General features: G+C 41.4%; 1 long non-coding RNA gene and 1 pseudogene across 1 annotated transcript; both read right to left on the bottom strand.

The window, feature by feature from the left end:
* LOC139181222 (RNA-binding motif protein, X-linked 2-like) lies at nucleotides 1-3,592 on the bottom strand (annotated as a pseudogene).
* On the bottom strand, nucleotides 3,592-5,581 carry LOC139181093 (uncharacterized). The gene is made up of 2 exons (XR_011565210.1): nucleotides 5,376-5,581; nucleotides 3,592-3,774 (listed from the first exon to the last, which is right to left on the bottom strand). It is a non-coding gene; the product is annotated as an uncharacterized lncRNA (long non-coding RNA).
* Between the last annotated feature and the right edge of the window lie 1,705 nt (nucleotides 5,582-7,286).

Raw genomic sequence — 7,286 nt, 5'->3', positions numbered from 1 at the left:
GGAAAAGGGCTGGAAGATCAGAGACAAGGCGATCTGATGCAAAGGCCATGGACTGACACATGGGAGCATGCAAAGTGTGCAGATTTCTGCATCGCATGTTCACCACCACCAGAAAACATCTGTTATGGAAGAGGCACTGAACCACCAGGCGGACACAACGACTCAGCCAGGTGCAGGGGCCTTCGTTAGTTACTACACAACTGGCATGATGGACACGAGCAGAGTGGTCACGATGGCTGACGGAGGTCCAGCAGCAAGGACGCCTGTTTACCAAGGCTCATCTCCCGGGACTCCTCTGACAGGTGACTCTTGCTCAAGGGCTCACCACTGGTCTTGCTGAAATAGTCTTAGAACTCCTAGAACTCCACTGCAGTCTTAAGACTTTTCCTATGTAACTTCCTTCTTTCCCTCCCTTTCTTCTCCAGAAGTTAGACATATGTCATAGTCTGACAGCTTTCCCAGTCTCCGCCAGCTCCCTCCCCACTCTCCTTCATGGACATCCCAACCACCAATGTAGGTGCACATCTCATCTAGGACCCATACAAACACGCCAGTTGATTTAGCGCATTCACTATTAAAGCTCTAGTCCTCCGCTTTACAGTGTCAGAAATTCCATTTAATAATTCAGCAGAGGTATTAAGGTTTTGTGGACTGTTCCTATCAAATTCATAAAGGATTGATTAAATAAATAAGTAGAGTAAAATAAATAAATAAAAAGAAATCTCAAAATGAGAAAGAACTACCCAGCAGACCACACAGATATGCAATGGAGCTGACAAAGTGTTCCCACCTCACCAAGAGCAGCTACTCAAAAAGCAGACTAAGCACAGAAGCAGGTTGGTATACCTGGCTAGCCAAAAGGTGGAAACAACCCACATGTCTATCCATTCAGGAGTGGCAAACAAAACATGGAATATCTATACAATGGGACATTATCCATAAAAACGAATGAGGTGTCTGGAGAAGGGAATGGCTACCCACTCCAATATTCTTGCCTGGACAATTCCATGGACAGAAGAGCCTGGAAGGCTACAGTCCATGGGATCACAAAGAGGTGGACACGACTGAGTAACATTTTCACTGATACAATACGGATGCACCTCAAAAATAGTATACTAAGTGAAAGGCCCCAAACACAAAAGGCCCCATGTACAATTCCACTTACATGAAATGTCCAGAATAGGTAAATCTACAGGAACTGAAAGCAGACTGGTAGTTGCCAGGGATGAGGAGGAGGAGGGGATGGGGAGGAGCTGCTTAATGGGTATACAGGGTTTCATTTTGGGGTGATGAAAATATTTTGGAACTAGATACGGTTGGTGGTTTTATAACACTGTCAATGTACCAAACTGCACTGAATATTCCCTTTAAAATGGTTAATCTCAAGATAAATATCGTATACTAACACAGATATACGAAAGATGGTACTGATGAATTTGCAAGGCAGACATGGAGAAACATAGAAAACAGACTTATGGACACAGCGAGAGGGGAGGAGAGGGTGAGATGTACGGAGAGTAACATGGAAACTTTCCATAACATATGTAAAATAGACAGCCAATGGGAATTTATTGTTATGTCTCAGGGAACTCAAACAGGGGCTCTGTACCAACCTAGAGGGTTGGGATGGAGAGGGAGATGGGAGGCTCAAGAGGGAGGGGACATATGTACACCTATGGCTGGTTCATGCTGATGTTTGACAGAAAACAGAATTCTGTAAAGCAATTATCCTTAAATTAAAAAATAAACTCCAGTTTGGGACGACCCAGAGGGAGGGTACGGGGAGGGAGGAGGGAGGAGGGTTCCAGATGGGGAACACGTGTATACCTGTGGCGGATTCATGTTGATGTATGGCAAAACCAATACAATATTGTAAAGTTAAAAAATAAAATTAACTAAAAAAAATAAGTAAAATGAAAGAAATGTAAAAAAAAATAAAAAATAAATTAATTTTAAAAAATAAATAATTTTTTAAATGGCTAATTTCATGTGAATTTCTTCTCAATCAAATAAATAAATAAGTTATAAGGGAAAAAAATGTAGACATATCAACCAAAACAAAAACAGCAAAATTGAAAAAAAGATGTCTACAATTTCAAAAAACAGGGGGCAGGTAGGCAAAAATAAGGAAGGGGCAGGCTGATGTTAAGAATCCTTATCACATGCATAGCAACCTGTCTGAACCTAGTTAAGCCACACTTCTCTGCTCAGTGGTTATAGCTGCCAACTGGAAAGGTTCTTAACGTGTAGCACCAAGACTGGAATTCTAGAACTGTCTGGTATTTCTCCTTCCTGGCCATTTCATCATAAATTGGGGTCATGAATTCAATGGCCATATTGATAAACCCAGAGTTAGGTACATGCTCTGGTAAGTACCAAAAGTACCAAGTATATTCCCAGGGACAGTGGATTCTGCTCAAAAATCCAGGACATTTAGCTGTTAAAAACTACAGCTCTCTTGATGATTAGTATACTCAAGGGATCAAAAGAATTCATTCTCAGAGACTTTACATGTAAATATAGTAAAAGAATAACTGAATTTCATTGCATTTGAAAAATACAGTTCATTTTTAATTCTACCGTGCTGAATAGCTGAACAGGCTGCGGCATCAGTGATGCCTGAGCTCCCTGGGATTAGAGGACTCTGGGTCCCGGGAGTGCCGGGACCTTTTATGCCGGTGGGATTTATCTTGGTGCCTACTTCTACTCCTGTGACTACGCCCCTCAGAGCACCTGTCATGCCGCCCCTCAGAGCGCCTGTCATGCCATCTGGAATGTATGTCTGAGCTTCGACCCCTGTCTCTCTCCCTGTGCCGGTCTTCTCTCTCTTCCCTTCTGCTTGATGACTTGTGTTCGTGCTTGGACTTCTCCTTTCTTGGCTCCCTCTCTCGGTCCTCCATTCTACCACGGCAGGTCGTCCTGACCTCAGCGGAACTGGGGTGGGACTTCCGCACCTCCCTGGACTCTGACTTCTGACCCTTCTCTGCCTTCTCTGAGTGCTTGCCACTGTGCTTTTTAGAGCCAGGGTCATCCTTTTCCTTTATCATCTTGCTTCTGGGCAATGAAGAGGAGGCTGGCTACTCTGCCTGTACCTCCCGGCCAGTCTTCTGTCTTTCTTTTTTTTTCTTTTCTTCCTTTTTGTCTGGAGGAAAAGAGGGGCACAATCAGTAAGAAAAAGAAGATGGAAAAGATGGAGGATATACAAAAGAAAAGCATGCTTGGCAGCAGCATGAAACACTCACGGTCTCTACTTCTAGAAAAGTGCCTCCAAGAATCCAATCTGGATGTCTGTCACCCTTAATATGTCAGGTTGCTGTATAAGGCAACTCCAGCTCTTAAGTCTCTCTCTAAAGACCCTACCTCCAAACAGTCACGTTAGGTACCAGAGGGTTAGGACTTCAATGTACACATTTTTGTGGCCAGAATTTAGCCCACAGCATTAGTCTTCTGCTGATACTTCTTCTTTCCCAGTTAAAGTAAGGTTCCCCACACCCGCCCCCTTCACACTTGAGAACTGACTACCAACTCTCAGTGAAGGCTAAGAAGAGCAAACATTAAGCCTACCCAGAATCTTCTCATACGCCTTAACCATTTACCTTTTTTGTGTTTTTTGGTGGGTTTGTCATCTTCAGAGCCCTCAGATGAACTTGGCGGAGGAGTATGAGTCCCACAGCCCCTCTCCTGCAGCTCTCTGGTCACCTCATCCATTTCTTCTGAGTCCTCAGGAAGTCGATAGTTAGATACATGATCCACTCGGATAGTTCTTCCTTTGATCTAGGACAGACAGGCACTGCTTTAGCAGATAGCTAACTATTTGCTACCAAACACAGCCTTCTATCTATTTGAACCCAGCTGCAGAAATCCATGGTTTGAACCATTCCCATTATCCTCTTGCTAATTCTGTTTCTCAGAAAATCTCAAAAGCAGACCTGCTCACGTGATGTGTCACAGCACACATCCCTACACATTTGCTCAACCCTGGGGGCAGTCAGGTAGAGCCTGGGGCAGCTGGAGATCCTGGGAGCCTCATCAGTTTATCCCAGAGTTCTATATAAATATCTCCATGTTATAAGTGTGCCATGAAGTGAAAAGAGCCTGGGAAGTACTGCCCCAAAGCATAAGCAGCATGGAAAACTGCAAGAGTTTAGATGCACAAACATGAATTACCTTCCATCTGTAACATTAATTTACGGTGAAACACACTGTTAAGAAGCCTGGAAGCCAAAAGGAATTCCTAAAATTCAGCTCAATGCTACAGCTGCTTTCTCAACACAAATGGATGAGGCCAAAGCAGAACAATAGCTGGGAGGGGGTAAGGAATCTAGAAAGGACTACTTTCTTTTCTCTTAAGCCCTCACTGCTTGCTCCACCCCCACCATACTGGAACCACTGGCTCATGCTGATACTATCACTGCGAATCCCAACTCTCCAGGTGAACAACAAAAAATTAAACCTTCACTTAAAACAAAAACATTCGGGCAGATACAGACTTATTCTATACGCAATGCCATCAGAAATGTGAAATGTCTGGCTTTTACTGTTCCATTCAAGAGCAAGTTTTTACTCTTACCCCTAAGCCTGAGTACTTTCACCTATCCCATTCCACCATAAAAGGCGGAATAAAGTCACCTTTTATGGTGACTTCCTATCACTGCTGGTGCAATCAGTGACAAAGTCTCCAAGTCAAGAGTCACCCCTCCAACCCGTGACAATGCTCATTCAATGGCAGTGCTTTGGGAGCATGTGGAGCATAGATAACCCTGACTTGCCCCGTCCCCTTTTTATGTCTCACTCTCATGTCATCACTCACCGTCGCACTTACAAGGGTGGAGGAGAGAGAATAGAGGACAGAAAACTTCAGAATGAGTTACTTTCATAGACTTTGTCATGAGATTTTAACTAGAGAATTTTCAGGGCCCAGTACTGCTAAGTCAATGGAGACATATGAGAGACATACATGGCTAGGTCCTCAGCCACAAAACCATGATAGAACCCCAAATTCTCTGATACAGGACAGCATAAAACAGCAGTGTTTGCTAGTCTCTTTGCCCTCCAATACAGCAGAAATGAGAGTGGAGTGTGAGGAAGAAAAGGTGAAAAACAGATGCCTGGTTGGGTGCAAGATGAAGGGGAGTGGGGGGTCATGGTACCTATGCTCCTGAGGACATAGCTTGCTAAGTGGTGGGGAAAAGAAACGCGTGTTCACAGGGTCATGAGCCAGCGGAATTATTTCCTGGGGTCATTTCCCAGTCAGTATGTCCCCACACCTCTGCAACCCAGCTGACCAGTACTGCCCTCGAGCCTGCAGTCATCAGCTGGGAAATGAAACTGAAACCCTACACAATGGAAAAGTTCTGCTCAGTAAGCATACTCACCTTGATCCCATTAAAACTGTCAACAGCCAGAATTGTGCTCCTCTGGTCTTCATAGCAGAGGAAACAGAATCCTTTGGATTTCCCAGTCTTCTTGTCCGGTACCAGATTAATGTTAACAATCTCCCTGTATCTATTTAATTTATAAAAGAGTGAGACACTACTGATTTAAAATGTAAAAACTTGCAGATTGGATGACAAAACAAAATTCAAATAATATAATCTGCACAGGAGACACACTGAGAACAAGATGACAAAGAAAGGTTAAAAATTAAAAGTTAGAAAAAGATATATCACGAACACCTAATTTTAAAAATGGGTGGTAGTATTAAGATCAAAGATGAATTCAAGGCCAACCAAAAGAAGCATTTAAATGTGACTAAGAGGGCTCTTTTACACAGAAAAAGGTCCTAATACATAAGTCATGAAATTTTATACATAAATTAACACATCCAAAATTTTAATTAAAAATACAAAGAGCAACTAAGAGTGAAAGTTATTAGAGATTTTAACACACCACTTTGAGTTCACAACACATAAAATTGAGAAAAATAAGTCCGAGGAATTAATATAAAATTATATAACTACAAATAAACATATACTTAATAATATAACAATTACATTGTTAAAAATATTAACATCAGACTAGTAGATATACAGATATATTCGACTGTACAAAGAGTTTCTTCTCAAGAATCCATGAAACACATATTAAAACTGACTGTAGACTAGATCTCAAAGTAAACCTCAATCATCTCCAAAAACAGCACAGACCATGTTCTCCAATCATAATGTGAAACAGCTGGGAACAATAATTTCAAAACAAAAAATGCCCTAACTAGAACTTGAAACCTGTTCTCCAGGCTAACTACTGGATGAAAGAGAAAGTGAAATAAAATAAAGAAATCATGGTAGACTATTTAGAAAACAACAAAAATGGGAATATATACCAAAACTTAGTGTCTGTGTGTGTTAAGTCGCTCAGTCTTGTCCGACTCTTTGCGACCCCAAGCACTATAGTCCGCCAGGCTCCTCTGTCCATGGAATTCTCCAGACAAGAACACTGGAGTGGGTTGCCATCTCCTTCTCCAGGGGATCTTCCGGAACCAGGTCTCCTGCATTGCAGGCAGATGCTTTACCGTCTGAGCTACCTTTACCTTTACCGTCTGAGCCCACCAAAACTTACAGGATGTGGCTAAAACCACACTCAGGAAAATCTGTGACATTAAAGAATTTTATTGTTAAAAAGGAAAGGGGAATTCCCTGGCAGTCACAGTGGTCAGGACTTGGTGTTTCACTGCCAGGGTTCAGGTTCAAACCCTGGTCAGGGAACTAAGATCCCACAAGCCACAGGGGAGCGGGGGATAGTAAATCTTAGGAAGGTAGGTGGAAGTTAATAAAGACATAATTTAATGAAAAAAAAATAGAAAAAATTCTGCCTTACTCATTATATAAAAATTAATTCCAGAAAAGTTAAAGCTTCATAAACTTAAAACTACAGTCATAAAAATACAATAGTAACTGATGGAAATGTTATACCTCAGCCCCAGATCTAGCATCTTACTTAAAAGAAAACACTAGAAACGATTCAACTATGGTATTCAGCTATTTAACACTATTTAATATTGTAGGTATTGGCCCATGCAATTAGACAGGAGAAAACAGATATAAAAAAAGAGTAAATATATGTGTATGTATAACTGACACACTTTGCTGCACAGCAGAAACTAGTACAACACTGTAAATCAACTATACTCTAATTTTAAAAACTAATTTAAAAATGAAAAAGTAAAGCTATCTCTGTATGAAGATTATATATGACGATATATATAGAAAACCCAAGAGAAGCAATGATAAACAATGTTAAAAACAAACAATATAACAAATCTGTAGGATAACAGGATATAAAGACGA

This window comes from Bos indicus, chromosome X (assembly GCF_029378745.1).
Source record: "Bos indicus isolate NIAB-ARS_2022 breed Sahiwal x Tharparkar chromosome X, NIAB-ARS_B.indTharparkar_mat_pri_1.0, whole genome shotgun sequence".
Classification (NCBI taxonomy): domain Eukaryota; kingdom Metazoa; phylum Chordata; class Mammalia; order Artiodactyla; family Bovidae; genus Bos; species Bos indicus.
This window is presented reverse-complemented; position numbering and strand designations above follow the sequence as displayed.